The following is a 19319-nucleotide window of genomic DNA, read 5'->3' as shown; positions in this document are numbered from 1 at the left end:
AAGATCGTATTCGTTCGCCGTCGTGAAAAACAAACGTGTGACGCTGTTTTCATGTTGTCAAAGCTAGTTAGCGCATGCACAGACTTTCAGCCTCATAACATCAACGATTGAGGAGGTGGAACAGCAAGTTTAATAAGACGAAGGGGTAGCTTAGACATACTGCTCTTTTCTCCCATGCAAGAGATGGCGGGTTCGAATCCCGCTCGTGGAGTTATTTTTTAAAATCGTACAATTATGTAAAAGGTATTCATTAAATTACTATACTAAAATAAAATAATTAAAAATAATGGATTAAATAATTAATGATGTGCTATAAAGTTAAAAATAATAGATAATAATTAAAAAGTTAAAATAATGATGTAAAAAATAATTAATATTAATCAAGTGTTAAATAATTAAAATTGGTGTCATTCTAAACACGTGGTTCAAGAGCTCGTTGCGACAAAAATAAAGACTGTAAAATAGGGTCGTTGCCACACAATAGAAACGAAACTTTGATGATGTCATTCTGTCTACGTCATCCCATCCATCTACGTTGTTTCTGGTTGTCATGTGATCCAAGATGGCGGAGACCACGCCCCTTTCCTGTGACGTCCCTTCTGCCACCCGAGTATCTCTGGTTACTACTGACACCATATTGAGTCAGATCGTAACGGGAGACGAAATGTGGGATTCACATGTCAGACCCGAATTGAAGCAAAAGAGCATCGAGTGAAGACACACACAGATCATGGCATCCATGCTTTGATGTAAGCATAGTCTTTTGTTGGTCAAGTTCATGCAATGCAGAACCACCATAAATGCGGTAACCTATGGCCAAATCCTGCGAAAGCTACGCAGAGCGATTCAAAACAAAAGACATGTCATGTTGACAGAGGGAATTTGCTACTCCATGACAATGGAAGGCCAGCTCAGACCTGAGCTTTATTGGACTCTTTTTGGCTGGGAAGTTTTAGATCCCCCTCATACAGCACAGACATACACAACCCAGACCCTGCGACAAGCGATTTTCATCTTTTCTTCTGTCTCAAACGTTATCTCAGCAGCAACACTACAACGGTGATGAAGACGTGAAAACGACCGTGACCTCTTCGTTATCTCGGTAGGCGGCAAGTTTCTATGAAGAGGGTATTCAAAATTCGCTGCTGAGGTACAGAGATAGTACGTGCTTTTTATCGATCCTGCTATTGTGGTGATTTTCGTATATGCGTTCTATTTTGTGCCCAGCATTATCGGACTACATTGTCTGCAGTTTGGATTTATTCGGCTGATGTATATGCTTTTCTACTGTGATAAGTGATTTTTATTATTTCTAATCACGTATTTAGGCAATATTATGAAAAGCGAGGGTATTACCCCACTCAATGAAATAGAATCCACTGTTCGTAACCTCGTGCCAAGCCTATCTGATGCTGCTATGCTGATTTGATTATGGATAAAAACTGGAATTATTTACCACTAAAGGACACATACAACTATGATGACTTTGTTAGTGCTTTAAGAAATATGGAAAAAATCAAGGCTAACATCGCCTCGAATGAAATGACGTGCGCGAAGATTATGGCTTCGAAGCATGTGGAGTCAGCAAAGCACAGCTTTCTTGAAATATTTTAACTGAATATCGCTATCGCCAAAGGACTGCTCGACATATTACAAGGTAAGTGTAATTCCTTCGATGAATCCAACCCTAGATCTAAATACAAAACTTTAAGTGATATCGAAAATGAAAATGTTATGATAAATGTTAGTAATGACGTGTTTGCAATACTGTAAAAGTTTCTGATGTAAATGTTACTAAAGTTACGTATGCTAAATCAAAACGGCCGTCCAAGAAAAATGTTAAACGCTGACTAAAAGAATCTATGGATACCGAAGGGTTCATTTCGCCGAAACTAGTCGCCCGCCTGATCAAAATTGTGAAGCGCAATATAGATACTACTAGTAACAAATTTGAAAAACTATCGGTTAACAATAGTGTATGGACACTGATGTCAATGTAAATAATTATGTTGAAGTAATTGAGATGATTGCACCTAAAGTTAAGCCAAATCATGGCAAAACCCATAATTAAATATTCTGACTTCTTGAAAAAAAATGCATGTTGATAATAAAGAGTTGAATTTTGCTGGCTGGGTGTCAAGGCAATTTCTTAATAATTTTCCCCCAAATTGAGGATGATCATCGTGCCATATCTAGATATATTGACGAAAAAAAAGTATGATTATTTGATCACAAACAAATACGATAAATCCATAAAGGTCATAATCAGAGGACTCTCGATCGACTGCCCAGTTGATGAAATTAAAGAAGAGCTTGTTAACCTTAGTTCCCATGTTAGAAAAGTTACACAGATGCACAGGCTGAAAACCCGGGCACCCGTGCTGTTATTTCAATTAAAACTTGAGAATGAAACAGGGAGTGATAAAATCTATGAACTAAAGTGTTTTATGTTGTTTTGTGTGGAAATATCTAAATATAAAGTGAGTGGAGGTGTTGTGCAGTGTCACAACTGCCAACACTTCCACCACAGCTCTGACCAATGCAAACTGAGTCCAAGATGTGTTAAATGTGCCGTCCCACATAGGACCGATAAATGTGAACCCAAAAGACTAGAAATAGTCAAGTGTTGTAACTGCGGAGAAACAAGCCAAAGAAATTCTTCAGATCTAGGAAATACAGTACGATGTGCAAATATTCTTCCTGTTCGAAGCTTATTTTTGGAATGACATAGCATATAAAGTGTAAATTTACTAAAAAGAGATATAATGAAGATCAGGTATTCTGCAAAATCAGTGTGGTAGTGCTGTTGAAGTTAAATCTTCCAAACGTGTAACAAAATTATTAAATCAAATAATATAACTATTTAGCAAAAATTTTGTTTCCAAGACTTTACGAATCCTTATAAAAGATAAATAAGAAAATATTTGAAAATTCAATGATCTGCAGAGGCAGTAATATGCAAAGTATTCAAAAGGTTATGAATAAGGTACTTCACAAAAAATTGTTTATGAAAACATAACATCACAGTCATCCGCAGTAACAATAGTTAAAGGCTCTTAGGTTTGTAATGAACTACTAAATTCGGTCTGTTTTCATCAGAAACACAGTAAGAAGTTTTCTGTACTTATAAAAATATTACTTAAATTCTCTAGTTTTGTGACTTCCCTCAGACATTGGTAGGACTATCGGTTGTCTGAGCAATACGAAATAACCATGTGTTTAATACAAGGAGGTTAGAATAGGAGGAGGGAAGGTTCAACTCACACGGTGAAGCTTGGCGGCCATGTTACTGTTATCGCTGTGACTTGTGAAAGGAAATCTGTAATTGCAACATTTTTTTCTTTTCTTTTTGAAGCATGTCAGCTTGTGTTGCAGATAGATTTTTGAAAAAGATTTCTGGGATTACTTCTCACATGTAAGTATTGATTTCCTTTTTTTTATGTAATTTGATAAATATGTTTAAAAATATCACAATGTCAAGTTGTTTTCTTTCCAGTTGTAGAGTAGACTTTAAGGTACCCCTTGTATTATGGCGAAGTTGTTGTTTGATTTATCGCCAAGTTGTTGTTTCATTTATGGTAGCCTGAGTAGTTGAATGTTATGAAAACCCTATTGTGACGTAATCGGGTGCATGATTCTGGGAAATTTTGAATTATGGGATGTTTTGTAAACGTTTTTGTGACGTGTGTTAAAACCGTTTAGATGGATTTGAATGGGTTTGTAGGAAGAAAGGTTCAGTTGGTCACTATGTGAAGCATTCAATCAGAAAGAGTACCTGGTTTGAAAAAAGTCATTTGAGTATGATTGATATTTTGATTTTTATGTGGCTCTGGGTGTACGAAGCTCTGGGTGTTCAATGCCATTTTTGTGCAATTCGAGGATTTTTTTGTTAAGTGAAAATAGGTCGACGTGTACATGGATAAAGTCAAAGGATTGCGCAATGCCATTTTTGTGCAATTCGTTTTTTTTTTTTTTTTTTAAGTGAAAATAAGTCGATGTGTACATGAATACCGAGTTTGTGCAATTGTTTGTCTTGTTATTTTGGCTTTGTGTAGCGGCCAAAATAACAAGACAAATTTTGCGATAAACAAGCGATTTTTGAGATCGCCGCTTCGCAAGCCAAAATAACGAGTCAAAGAATTGCACAAAATCGGTATCCACGTGCCACCAAAAATCGCCAAGTTTCGCTAAGGGGTACCCTAAACTATACTTTTACTCTTTCCTGATTTGGAAAAAAAAAAAAAAAAAGAAGACTACATTATAATCCAAATATGTTAAATACATTTTAATTTTTCTGTTTATAGCTGGTATTATCTTCGTTCCTTAACATAAAATGATATATGCTAGGATTTAAATTGTATAATTTGAACGTTTTAGGTAATTCATTTTATAATTTTCATGGAAAGTAAGAAACCAATTGTTACTATTTTTATGAATTGTAAAGGTGTTAAATAAAGTAATACTTTTCTTTATATATTAATTATTATTCATTTTTAAGTTTCATGAACTGTTAGAAACATAATTTGTGCATTTGATAAAAATATTGTTTTGTTGTTAAAAATTGTTTGCATAAACTTACAAATTTCTGGGCAGTATAGCGATAAAAGTAAATAAAATATTAACACAGTTGATCATGTGGAAAGACGTATCCAAGAATTTATATAGGTATATTTTCTGTAATTCAGCTTAATTCAAGGCAATTTCTATGAGATTCATAAATATGAAACACGGATGGTACAACTCTGATATACGCCCTAATTTCACCAAATGTGGCGATATGTGTTCTGCGCTGGTTTTTGGCACGATTGCGTGTTCTATGGCAACCCTGTTGACGTTGAACAATCTTTAGCTGTAGCTCGTTGATTCACGTCTGTGTCTGAGAAGATGGGAGAGAAAGATAAAGAAGTTGTTGAATTGAAGTTCGGCAAAACGAAATATCATTGTGGCCATCCTGTTGAGGGGTAGTGGGTATTTGGAGGTGTGGAAAGAGGGTCTGGGAGATTATTTTTAATGGCTGTGCATGATAGAAGTAGGGATTTGTGATTTTATTTATTTGTGAACCATAGTATGAATTTTCTGGAGTGTGTCTGGCTGTCATGTAAATACAATAGTGATTACGTGGCGGCATGTTAAAGGCGGTATGAAATTTATATTTCTGCTGCTCGAAAAAGCATTAATTCATGGTAAGTGCATTTTATTTTATTTTTGTTCTTATTTTATAGAATGTTATGTTCATTGGTTATTTAGTATGAGTTTCTGTCGTTATTGTTGTTTTTGAAACAAAACGCTGTGTACATGGTATTATTTGAAATTTATTGTTATGTTATTTTACTAAAGCAAGGTGTGCGTAGATCGTAGATTCGTTCCTTGCCTAAATTGTGCAATTCGTAGATGTTTTTTTAAGTTTAAACAGGATGCTGTGTACACGGTATTCTTTGAAATTTATTGTTATGTTAATTTATTAAAGCAAGGTGTGCGTAGTTCGTAAATTCGTTCCTTGCCTACATTGTGCAATTCGTAGATGTTTTTTTAAGTTTAAACAGGATGCTGTGTACATGGTATTCTTTGAAATTTATTGTTGTTATGTTAATTTATTAAAGCGAGGTGGGCGTAGTTTGTAAATTCGTTTGTTGCCTACATTGTGCCATTCGTAGACGTTTTTTTAAGTTAAAACATGTCGCTGTGTACATGGATTCTTGTCAAATATTTTTGGTTAGAAACTTTACGTTTTTGCTATCTAAATTTTTTGTTTTTCTTTCGGATTTTTAGCTTAAATCGTGTGTTCAAAACGTAGTTTTTGCATGTGCGAAAACCGTGTTTTTGGAGACATTTTAGGCTTAAATTTCGAAATATAGACAAAAAATTTAGATAGTAATATGGCAGCAAATTTGGCGATTTGAGGGCGCATATTAGAGTAGTTCCACACGGATAAACTGATATCATTAAATTCACATCAATCTGTTTCATTTTATTAATATTTATTTTCTTGTTGTTGGCTCTGACAAGAATATATTTAAAACTTTCATTTAAAAAAATTGCAACCTGTGACTATTTATTAGATAATTACTGCTTATCTATGTGAATTTCTGTTTTAGTGTATTGCAGCTTAAATCTGAAGTATTTAAGCATACTAAAATAAAATAACTTTCTTTTCTATCTCTTAAACTATGTATATGAAATAATTCTTTAATAAATTATGATAATATTGTGAATAAATCAGAAATATCACTTCTTAAAGAAAAAATTGGAAAAGTACACCCAACAGGTTGCTAATAAAACGTAAACAAATCCTTGAAATATGCAGAAACATCATTTTTAAGGGATTTAAAGTTATACACATGCATTTAGATTTCGAACTATTTCTTAATAATTTTCTGTTTATAGTAAATTATGGATATCATCTTTATTATTTTTTAAAAAAAGTTTAACAATAGCAAAGGATTTCATTATAAATTGAACATATTTTTACTGGAAATTACATACACTGAACAGCTTAGAGACATGTACGTAAACATGCCGTAATGCAATGTTTTGAAGTTACAAACATGGACGCCGCCTGTTCGGTGAATTCCATGATACTGGAGGAAATTGCGAACCCCCCCCCTCCTTGGTTTAATAGGTTACTTCAACGCCATGAAGGAAAATACATTTGAGAAAAAAATATGGACATTTTCAAGAAAATTGTTCTCTTCTGTTCTTTGGGTATTATAATTGTAAATAAAATGCAAAAATTAAATAAATACATAGATAAATCTCAGAAAAATATAAATTAACATGAAATGTTTTCTTAAAGTCTATGTAAATGGAAAGCAGTGATCGTAATACATTTTTTAAAAAAGCATAGTTCGTATACGGTGCATCAAAATTTTGCTACCGATCTATGAATTCATGGAAACAGCGAAAAATGTCATTTATCACATTCGCTTACTTACGGTATATTTTCTTGTCATTTTAATCATTTTGCTTTTGAGTTGTATAATTTCCGAAGTGGTAATATTTTTGAATCTGAAGCTTCAAACCACGAAATTACTCTAATTTATCAAATTGTGCTTAAATGTAGAATACAGCCGTCAAAACGGGAGATTTTAGTATACGTAAATGTACTACAGACAAAATAAAATTAACAATACTTCATTATTTTCCATGCTCTGTTCATGAAACTAGTCAAGGTTCTTATTCCTGACTTATCACATTCGCAACATTTTCAGAAAATATATTCATTTCTTGTTCATGTTTTGCATACTCAGATACTAATTTTGTGGGAAATATGATATTTTCTTATTCCATTTTATATTTCACTGTTACAATGTGGCTTGGGAAAATTTTTTTCCATGGCTATGGCGTACCTCTCCTATATTTCTGCGATTGTTCTAATAAACCACATTACTAACAATTGAAAATCTCTAGTTATACATAAATTATCTTGAATGTTTGCTTGATCTAAAATAAAAAAATGCAACCCATGTGCAAAAATAGAGCAAGTTTATCTTAAAAAGTTCTCCTCGAACACATCTTTTTTCTTGTTCCTTACATGCTTTTCTGTATTTATCACTCGAGTTCATTGTGTACCTAGCTTTTATCTAATTTTTGATGTATTCCTGTTTGAATACTTGCATTTGATTTTGTTTAATTAATTTTAAAGTACATATATAATCAATGCGTGGGGAAAAAAGGAACTGTGGCACCGAGTACTTCAAAGCATTCCATACTGCATCTTTTCTTAAGAATACAGCCGGTTACAAGAGAAATGTATTTTATTTACTTATTATATGTCATGCTCATTATAAACAAAAACATGTGTGCAGGATTGTGTGGCTCCAATGTTTAATTAAAATAATGTTTTTTTAAAAGTGTGGTCTTTCTTATGATAAGTCATATTAAACTGCGTTAAAATTTTTAAAGTTGATGACTATAGTAGATCATTATATTGAGTTTTTGTCATTATTACCTATTATGTATGATTATTTGTGTGTAATTTTATTTGCTATCTATGAGAAGTTAAATGTCAAAAAAGCTGTAAGAGTTCATTATTAAGCAATGTCAGTTTGAAATTTCTATCTTAAAATGACTGTGTTAAATCTTTTAAGTTAATTTCTATGTTGGATCATTATTTGGAACCCTACTCAATATTTCATACAATGTATCATAACTAAGTAAGAGTTATTTGTCAGGTAGGATAAATTAAATTTCGTTCTCAAAATACTGTAAGAATTCAATGCTAAAAAAATTATTGTCATTGTGAAATATGGGTATCTTTCAGTTAAGTTACATTGAATACGTTAAAATGCTATGCAAAAAAATAATGATCGTACTTTGTGGTTGAAAAAAATATTCCAAGTTAACAAATTTTTATATTCCAAGTTGGAATAAAGGCGAGAAAGTTTCATTTCCATGGCTGAATATTAATTCCATGTGTATTATAGACTTTGAGTTCTCCTTCACAAATGTGACTATAATTCAAATTAAAAATAATACTTTGCAATGTCGATATTCTCCTGTAGTTAAAAAATAATTCGATCTCCTGTACCTTGTTAAGAGAGTAAGGCTGTGATAAGTTCAAATATAGTAGTGTTTATGAAGTTCTGGCGGTAAATGGTAAAATCATATTAAGAATCCGAGTGACGTTTTCACATGAAGGAAAATCAATTTCAGTGTATGTTTGGTGATTTAAGTAGGATGTATGCAAGAAAATCCAAGGTATTTTTGTAAAATATTTCAAAGAATTAAGAAAATAGGTCTTGCAATAACGAAATTTGTGTAAGTCTGTATTTAATTTTATGGGGAAAAGGAATCAGAAATACAGTATGAATATGTTTTATAAGTTAAATATAAGGGGAAATATTGGTTCAGTCCATAAATTCGTGGGCATTTTTTGGTAAATTTTTAAATAATATAAAAAAACACAATTTGACATTTTAATCAATTATATATTTTCCTCCATTATCTACAATGTCTCGCCATCTTACAGGCAGCTTTTTTATGCCATTGCTGTAGAAAGGCTCTGGTTTTGATGCAAAAAAGCTTGTAAGTTCAATGTGTACACCCTGTTTAGAATTTAATTTTTTTCCCAGTAAAAAATCTTGTAAGGCACGAAATAAGTGAAAATTACTTGGGCCAATATGTGAGGAGTAAGCAGAATGTGGTAAAAGCTTCCAATTAAATTCACTAATTTTTTGCAGCGTTGTTCGAGCCGTATGCGGTCTAGTGTTATCATGATAAAACAACATTTCTTAATATTCACCAATCATGGGCGTTTTTTGATCAATTTTGAGTTTAGAGGGCAAAGTTGTTCACTATAAACACCTGAATTAATCATTTGATTTGGTTCTAACAGTTCAAAACGTTGTGAACGGGTTTCATTAATGCTTCTTTTTCCAAATTTAAATTTTTTAAACCATTTCTGGGCAGTCCTTACACTAATAGTGTGTTCACCATGTACACTTTAATTTTTATCGCTGCAAATCTGGAAGATTCACCACACGAAAATAAAAAATGTAGCACAGCACATTTGTACTGATTATCTATATTCATCTTCTATAGGTACTAATATTCGATATTTACGAAAGTTGGTGATGAACTGAATAATATGTCAGTCAAACGATGACAACTTTCAACAGGTTCAAAATTGTATTATTTTAGTAAATGCACCATAGTGAATTCCACGCATACTCTTAATGCACACGAACTTATGGAGTGACAGGATACATAAATGGAAAGTGTAAAAATTACATTTGTCAGACATAGTTTGGTGAATCCGTTGAATAAAGGTGAGACGTGTAAAAGAGAATCAGCAAAGTTTTGTATAGTTGGTAATACAGTTATAAATAATTAGTACAATACATTAGAAGAGAAAGTTATGAGTATTTCCAACTTAGTAGTATAAAAAGTAAGAAATGTAGTATTCCAGTTAAACTACATAATGAACATTGTGCGTATTGGTTTAAAGTTACAGAAAATATTATCTGTTCAGAGTAAAGTTATTAAACTCGAGCTTAAAACTATGTAAACTCGAGCTTAAAATTTCGCAGACAGAGAAATGTAAGTAAGTTTACTTTTGGAGAAATGGAAATGTAACATCATGTTGTATTTAAAACAAGGGGGGAAAGTTAAAGGCAAAATAAAAAAGTAACAAGAAAAAAAAATTTAAAGCAAGGACAAAAAATTAAAATTTACTTTTGGAAGTAAAATCAATAAGGGAAAAATAAAAACAAAAAACTGCATTTATGTAAACAAAAAAACTGTAAAAAATAAACTTATGAAAATAAATATTACTTTTGTAAAAAAAATTAACTTAAAATGTAGTAACAACTTTTTTAAAATAAAAAATGATAAGGAAAAATTAAATTTGTAAAAATAAATATTACTTTTGTAAAAAGCAAAAATAATTTTAAACAAAAAAAAAAATAAATAAAATAAAGTAGAAATACGAAAAGGAATAAATTTGGAAAAAAAAAATTTGCAAAGTAAAAAAAGTGAAAAGGAAAAATTAAATTCGTATAAATAAATATTACTTTTGTAAAACCAAAAAGAAAGTTATATATATATATATATATCAAGCAAAGTAGTAATTACAATTTTGAAAAACTAATTTTGGTCTAGAAAACATCTTGCGCAATATGCTGCAAAATAAGTAAAATATATAAATTGTAGTAAGCTCGCCTAAAAGTCACCAAGAGCTGCTGCTCCAAAAGGTTCAACACGTTTTACAAAATTAACACATATGAAAATCAAACCATTAAACATGTAAAACATTAAAAAAACAGAATTCGACGTTCAAATAAATTAAATTTCCCTTGAAAAGCCAGTTTGGAAGTCGAGTTGGGCTAATTTACCATTTTCCGCTTACTTTTTTTTATCTGATTTTGTTTTTTTAATGTTTTACATGTTTAATGGTTTGATTTTCATATGTGTTAATTTTGTAAAATGTGTTGAACTTTTTGGAGCAGCAGCTCTTGGTGACTTTTAGGCGAGCTTACTACAATATATGTGTATATATATATATATAAGAAAAATTAAAGTAAAAATAACGAAAAGGAATAAATTTGAAAAAAAAAAAAAGAAAGAAAATGTAAATTCACTTTTGTAGAAATAAACATCAACTTGCCAAAGTTAAATATAAAATTTATGTTTGGAAAAGGAAAAAAAAAAAAAAAGAGGAATGAAAAATTAATAAATTTAGTAAGAATGAAAAGAAAAAAGAAAACAATTAAAAATATCCTAATAATAAATTAAACTGTGGGAAAATCTTACATTTAAAACATCAAAAAACAGAGAAGCCAAAAGAAAGGTTCGGAGAACAGCCTTAACGCGAAAACGGAGAGAAACAGCATATATATTATGGTAGACCACGTTATGGTTGTCATCCGATGACGAAAGGATTATCCGTAGCAGCAGATCGGGATACGTATTTGGAAAATATTATTATGTTTGTTAGAAATATGTATGCGATAAATTTGTGTGCTGTTACACATGGTAATGCTCTCAAGTCTTAATTGTTCAAAATTCGACAAAATGCAATTTCATTTTTTAACTGCAGTATAAATATAAAAATTTCATTAAACCTGCTAGAAGGATACATATTTTGTAGTATTTAAACACATATTTAGTTACATGCATTATGTAATGGAAAGAGTAATTTGCATTAAACATTTCCTCATCTTAACAGTATTTTATATATATATAATGCATTATAAACTGACAAGTCTCAATAAATTTTAATAAATTAATATTTCCTGGTGTCATAAAATAATGCTGTATGCAGTTAATAAAAGTGGATTTAAATGCTATAAGAATAAACTAAAAATAGTTTGTTTCATTTTTGATTTTAATTATCATAAATATAAATCATCTCCAACTTACAGAATGTGATAGTGAAAATTTTGCAGTATTTCCTTCATGATTTATTTAATTTAATTAAGTAAACTGAAGTCCTTGGTAATTGTTTATGATTACAGCAAGATATTTGAGAATTATTATAAATGAATTGTACAAATAGATAATGCAAACTTCATGCATTACAATTGACTGTGGATCTTGTTTACGAAACAGACTAATCAAGGATCAAGGAAGTGCAATTTACGGAGTTCATAGGCAATTACGCCTTTACCTCCACATCTTCAAAGGAAATTTAATCGTCCGAAAGAGGGTATTGTCAAATAAGGTAAAAATTTTGATAAGCCGAATGACTTGGAGTAAGTGCCTTCACACTGAGTCAAAAAAAGGCAAAAAACTCAGAAGGTCTTAATTTTGCGCCGAAAAAGGGCCAGAATAATTTAGATAGGGGCAGCCAGAAAATTTTGACTAGAAAAATAAAAGGTGAAGTTTCCTTGAACCTTGATAATCATTTTCTTTGCATACGTCAGATGAAGGACACGCAGGGGAATTCCGATGCGCGCTCTTCGAGGTGGGGGGGGGGGAGGGGGAACCTGTTTACAGGTCGAAAAAGTGGTTCTGTCAGTGATCAGCTGGGAGGGAGAAGTTTCATTTTTTGACCGCTAATTCATTGCGGTTTTTAAGAGCCAAAAAGGACGCTGTTAAGCGCCTAAGAAAGTTCCTTCTTAAAGGAAGAGAGAAGTTAAAGTTAAAAGAATCTTTTTCAGTTTTTAAGAGATCTTTTCCAGTTTTATTGTAGTTGAAAGATTAGAGTGTGTTAAATCAGTCCTATTTGACTGTGATGTTTCTTGTTAAAGAAACGTTAAGGAGGTTCCTCGAGTTAATGCCGTGTGCATTAAAGAACTTTAGAGGCGGGGGGGTTAAGGAACGAGAGGTAGTTATTAACGTGGTTATCAGTGTGCTCATATCTAGCCCGTTTAAATGGCAGAGCCGAATATTCCCTATTAAGTACCGCTCTGGGTCTTTTTCGGGAAGAAGCAACTGCAGGATCGTATACGGGTAGCATATGAAGCACAGGATTAGCGACACGTTGAATATTTTTGAAAAATTTTTCCGAAAGTCGCTGTCTATAGCGATTAATGGGCATAATTTTGAAGTCGTTATGAATCTCTTCGTTCCGTACAAACCACGGAGCTTTTAGAATTTGCCGAAGCATTTTAGATTGAAAAATTTGGACATGTTTTCTGTTAGTAAGTGCGCATGGGCCCCATACGGGACACGCATACGTAAGAACCGGCCTAATCATTGATTTGTAGAGCAAGATTTTGTTATCAGTTGACAGGTCGCTATGACTAGCTAAGAGGGCGCGTAGGGCGGTTTTGACAGCTGTCGCACCCGCTATGATTTTGCGGATGTGAGGCTGCCAAGTTAATTTTGAGTCTAGTAAAACACCTAGATATTTGTAAGAAGAGACCCAGGGAATGGGTTCACCGAAGAGCATTAAGTTGGGTAAATTTGGGATATTTCTTCGGATGAACATGGTGGCAGCACATTTTGCGACATTAATTTTGATTTTATACAGACCGAGCCAGAGTTCTAAGGTCGAAAGGTAACTCTGCAATTCTGAGATTACCTGGAGGGTGTTGGAGTGTTGAGAAATGATGGCTGTATCGTCTGCGTATAATGCAAGATCGATATTTGGGGCCTTAGGAATATCATTTACATAAAGGTTAAAGATTGCGGGGGCGAGGAGACTTCCTTGAGCCACCCCAGCATAGATTGGGCGGGGAGAGGAGAATTCGTTGTTAACTCGCACGCGGAAACTGCGTCCGGTCAAGTACAAGTTAATAATTTTAATGAGATGAGCCGAAAAACCAAGCCGCATGAGCTTGTAAATAATCCCGTCATGCCAAGTCCTGTCAAAGGCTTTGGCAACGTCTAGATAGACAATTCCAGTTCTCTCTCGCTTACGAAAGCCTTCATGAATGAATTCCACTACACGGAGTAACTGGTGTACCGTGGAGTGTTTAGGTCGGAAGCCGAATTGTTCCGGGATTAGTAAATTTTGATCCCGACAGAATTCATTCAGGCGATTAAGTAAGACAAATTCATAGATCTTAGAGAGAGAAGATAACAGACTGATGGGTCTGTAATTGACGGGCAGGTTTAAATTTTGCCTCGGTTTTGGAATGGGGACGACTGCTGCAATTTTCCAGCAGTCGGGGAAATAGCTTCACCTGAGCATTAAATTTATGAGTACCGTGATCCATACGATAAACATAGGGGGGAAGTTTTTGATCATGCGATTCGAAATAGAATCTATGCCAGGTGCCTTGTCAGGTTTCAGTTTGTCAATGAAAACCATGACTTCAGAAGGGTCCGTCGGCCTGAGTTCAGATGTGATAGGTTGTGTTAAAAAATCTTTAACCCGTGCTTGTATGCGCCCCTGTGTAACCGGGCGGTTACAATAGGAGTCGTGGTTTGTTGTGAATTGGGTTGCAAGGCTGTCAGCTATGACATTTGCCTTTTCTGAGTCAGTGTAGGCCATCTGCGCGCCATCGGCCGTTTGAAGGGGCGGAATGTGTGTTTTATGTTTGCGTAATCGGGCGGCTGCGCGCCAAATCGATTTGTCTTCAGTCGTTAGGGACTCAATGAATGTTTTCCACTCCGCTTGTTTTAATAAGCGGGTTTCGGTCCTTATCTCGTTCTGTATCTTGCGAAATTGGGCACGGATATTGGGATCTCGTGACCTTTGCCAAATTCTTCGCAAGTAATTTCGCTGCTTAATTTTGAATTTAGTCTCAGGTGGGAGCCTAGCACCTGGATGTTTACGTGGTTTTGAAGCCGCAGCTCTCGCTTCTTTCAGTAAAGACTCCAAGCTTTTGATATGCCTGTCAAAGTCCGAATTGCTGGAAATTTTGATGGGAGGGAGTGAAGTTTTTTCCAAAATAAATCTAAAGTCGTCCCAATTTGTTGAGACTCGCTCCTCTAATTTTGAGTATCGATTTTGAATATCTAGGGATATCAAAACGGGGTAGTGATCAGAGTCCAATTCCTGAATCACTTTTATCTCATGCCGAAAGAATATGTTATAAAAGGCAGCCAGATCAAGAACTGCGGGGGACCCTCTATGAGGGTAAAAAGTCGGGAGGGTAGGAGCTATGATCTGTACATGGTTACTCTGGCACCATGAATTTAGACTAATACCATACCTGTTCCTGTTAGAACAAAACCATGCGGTATGGCGTGAATTTAGATCACCAGCAATTATTAGGTGATTTGAAATATTCAAAATTTTATCAAAATCACTGACAGGAAAAGCTGGCCTTCCACGTGCTGTAGACAGTGGAGGTAAATAAGCTGAGAGTATTGTTAGCGGGGAGGAATTTTGAAGGAAAATTTTGATGACTGTCGCTTCCAGAAAATTTAAATCGGGGCGGTATCATGTGGTGCTTTAACGAACGCTTCACATAGATACAAGTGCCGCCACAGGGATTTCTGCCCTGTGACACCCTGTCAGTACAATAAATGTCATAATTCCCAATTTTGGGAGTATTCCCTGGGGTAAGGTGAGTCTCTTGGACTAAAAACACGTCAATATCGTGCTCTACTACAAAATCACGAACTTCGTGAATTTTTGGAGTTAAACCATTGGCGTTCCATGTGCAAATGGTCAGTTCTCTGATGGTATTTGAACTGTTATTTATACAATTGAATTTTATGCCGTTATTAAAGGTTCGTCACTGAAAAACAGAAGACATGGGTCTAAAAAAGCCGAATTAGGTTGAAAGCTCAACATAGCTTTCATAAATATAAAATGCCCTCATTAAAGCATCTGCTTGCCTGAGTTTAGGCATTGCTTTTTTGAAGGCAAGGAGCAGAATATGCTTGTCTACCGCTGGGTCGCGGGAGATTTCAATTAAGCATTTTAGTGTAGATGAGAAGACATTGTCTGAATCATTGCTACACTCTGCTGTGGCTGACACTGCAGGGGCTTCTGCAACCGGCAGTCTTGGATTCGTGGATTTGAATCCGTGCTCAGTGGTGTTCTTCACCATCTGTGCATAAGATGGTGAACTGACGTTGCTCGGGGGAGCAGGCATGGGACGTCTTGTCTCAGCATTTGCTGGGGGCTTAGAAGAACCCTGCGGGGGGGGCTGTTTGAGCAGCTGCCCTAGTCCTAGGCGCGGAATTTTTACCGCGAGCCCGTTTGTTGCCTGGGTATCGGGGAGAAGATTTGTACGAAGCTGGGTGATCTCCACCGCAGTTGCAGCAAGTGGCTGGTACATCTAATCCTTTGGTACACTCACGTGCCCAATGGGGTCCAGAGCATCTGACACAACGGATTGGAAGGGTGCAGAGTTCCGAAGAATGGAAAAAGCCCTGGCACCGAAAGCACTGAGTAGGGCCCTTGCGGCCGCGGTAACGCTCAATGCTGATCTCTGTGCCCCACATGTCAGTGACGGCAAACAGATGATCGAGGAAGGGGTGAGGGATAACTTGTAAATATACAAGTGGCATTGGATGTCTGGAGCCAGGCTGAGTAAGCCGAACGATGCGATGCACTTTAAATCCCATCGCCTCAACTTCCTCTTTGATATCCCCGATTTCAGTTTCAACAGGGAGGCCTCTGATAACAATTTTGACTGGCCGGTCCTGCTTTAAGTCGAAAGTTTTGAACTGGATGCCGGCTTGCTTCATCCAGCGGGTAACCTCCCTGAACTCCAGCTCTGTCTGAACAAAAATTTTGAGATAAGGTCCAATCAGGATGCTCCGTAAGTTTGGGGCAATTTCTCTCATGAAAGACACTTGCGTCTTCCAGTTTTTGCTGCTTTTGAGATGTATTGCCGGAATCTCAGACTGCGGTGGGGGGGGTACGTTCCGTGCCTGCTCGGAATTAACTCCCTCACTTTTACTTGCAGTAACAATTTCTGCTTCATTTGATTGCTCATTGATTAATGAGTTTTTGATTTTCTCATACTTGTTAGTATTCCTCTCCTTTTTAGGAGTAGCATTTTTTTCAGTGGCTGTCAATTTAGAATTTGGAATAGCACTATTTGTATCTTTAGCGTTCAAAGCCAAATCATCTATTGTGAGATCCACAATAGGCGCCTTCCCTTGCTTTCGAGCCGCGGGGGTGATAAACCCGTCTGAGTCAATTGTCTGTGTCTTTCGCTTCCGCGATGACATTGACTGGACTGGTTTTCCCCGCATCTCGTGCGTGGGAATAGATGCCTCGTGCTTACAAGGATCTTCTGCGGATTGAGCGGCGGCCATCTTGGCTAAGCGCTCGCTCTCCAATATATTTAAAAATTCCTCTCTGGTTGAGGGAAGATGAAAAATTGGTACATCTAGAGCGTTAGCAATGTCATTAATCTTGTGAAAAAGTGACTTACCCGCCCGGTCGAGCTAGTCGTATCCATTTTGATCCAGTGGCGTTGGCGTCTTCTTCATGAAATTCTTCTGACGCTGTATGGCCTCAAATTGCTGTTTCAGGTCATAAAACTTGATAACCAGGTCCATGCGTTCGTCATCTGGCGACGCTGATTGCACAGAGGGAGCTTGATCCCTGATTTCACTCATATCTTGGTCAATAATATCATTATTATCGCAAAAATTCGGAGAATTGCCCTGCGTTGGCGGGAGCTCGTTACACGAGCGACCGTCACCCTCGCCGTCCATCCTCGGAATCCCAAACAGACTGATTCTACTGCAGACCTTGTCAGCCAATTAGCATCAGTGCAGCTGAGACTTGCTGAGTAGCTTTCAAAGTATATGCCAATCACTTCTTTGTCATTGTGATGCATGTATTGCAGTTAGTAACAGTTCATCTGAACAATTCTAATAAATATCAAGCATTATTTCTTGTAAATATCTATGATTAAAATGGCATTTTATTCTCTATGTTCTTTGCACTTAATATGTTTCTGTATTCATGTTTCACATTCCACAATACATTGTATTGCGAAAATTATTACTTAAGCCATGCTATATTATACCTTAGAGGGTTGAATATAGAGGCAAATAAAAATTAAATTTTATGTATATTAGCAATAGTATTTATATGATAGTTGAATATAGAGTTCATATCATAAGTCATATACATAACTACCTATCAAAATGTTTTGCAATGAAATTTATTATTCCCCTTTTTACTAAATAAAAACAAAATGAGACATTTAACAGCTGTAAGCAATGTAAATAATGAGGCATAGAAAATCTGCAAGGCATGTAAAATCTGTTACTCATGTAAGAGCAATACAGTTATTCAACTAATATATTTAACAATAATATTGAATCTACACCGACTACCAATAAGTATTTGGACATCTATGCAAATGACGATATCTGCGGTCCTAAGGTACGTCCCGGACTCCGCCGTTATATATCGTGTAGGAAACCGCATCGGCTTTAGTCGCATGCAAGAAGACTCGCAGTTCGGAGCTCTCTGATTTCTAGAAAGGTGTAATTATCGGGTATCACAAATGTGGCCGATCCTTAAAGAACATATCTAGCGATCTGAAGTACCCAAAATCGACAGTGGCCTATGTTATTAAGAGGTGGAAGGTAAGAGGTGATTGTCGGAATGTGCCCCGAGTCGGCAGACCAACGAAACTGGGAGATAGAGACCGACGAGTGCTGTCCAGAGAAATTCGGAGGAACCACACCCAACCGATGGCCCTCATCCGCGAGGAGTTTCAACAGGCATCCGGGAGTATTGTTTCAAAGAATACCATCCGTAAGGAAGCAGATCTGCTTGGTTTTCACGGTCGTGCTGCTGGCCATAAGCCTTTGATCACTAAGTCCAACCGCGCTGCTCGGTTAATGTGGTGCAAAATTCATCGAAATTGGACCGTAGATCAATGGAAACGGGTTCTTTGGAGTGACGAATCAAGGTTCACCCTTTACCGTTCGGATGGCAGGGTCTGGGTCTGGCGTCTACCTGGAGAACGTCTGCAAGAATTCATTGTGCCAACAGTCAAGTTCGGCGGAGGTGGAATTATGGTCTGGGGGTGTTTCTCTTGGTATGGGCTGGGACCCTTGGTCCCCATTCATGGTAAGCTCAACTCCGATGCCTACTGCACTATTTTGGATGACAATGTGCTTCCTACGTTGTCGCAGTTTTACGGGTTGGACCCCTGTTACTTTCAGGACGACAATGCCAGTTGTCATGTTTCGACGTTAAACAAGGCTTGGTATGGTGCCAATGGAGTTCATCGAATGGACTGGGCTGTCCAGAGTCCAGACCTGAACCCTATCGAGAACCTCTGGGACGAGTCGCATCGCCGAATTCAGGGGTGCACTACCCGTGCAAAATCGGTGAAGGAACTTCTATGTCTTCTCCAAGCCGAGTGGAAGAAAATACCACTAGCTGTCATACAAAGACTTGTGGAAAGTATGCCCCGGAGGGTCCAGGCTGTAATTACCTCTCGTGGAGGCTCTAACAACTATTGATTTTGAATAAAGTTAGTTTTTCTTTTCTATCA

Source organism: Stegodyphus dumicola, chromosome 8 (genome assembly GCF_044657685.1).
Source record: "Stegodyphus dumicola isolate Sdum_Otavi_A_Nest chromosome 8, ASM4465768v1".
NCBI classification, from domain to species: domain Eukaryota; kingdom Metazoa; phylum Arthropoda; class Arachnida; order Araneae; family Eresidae; genus Stegodyphus; species Stegodyphus dumicola.
The sequence above is the reverse complement of the archived record's forward strand: the minus strand, read 5'-3'. Positions refer to the sequence as shown.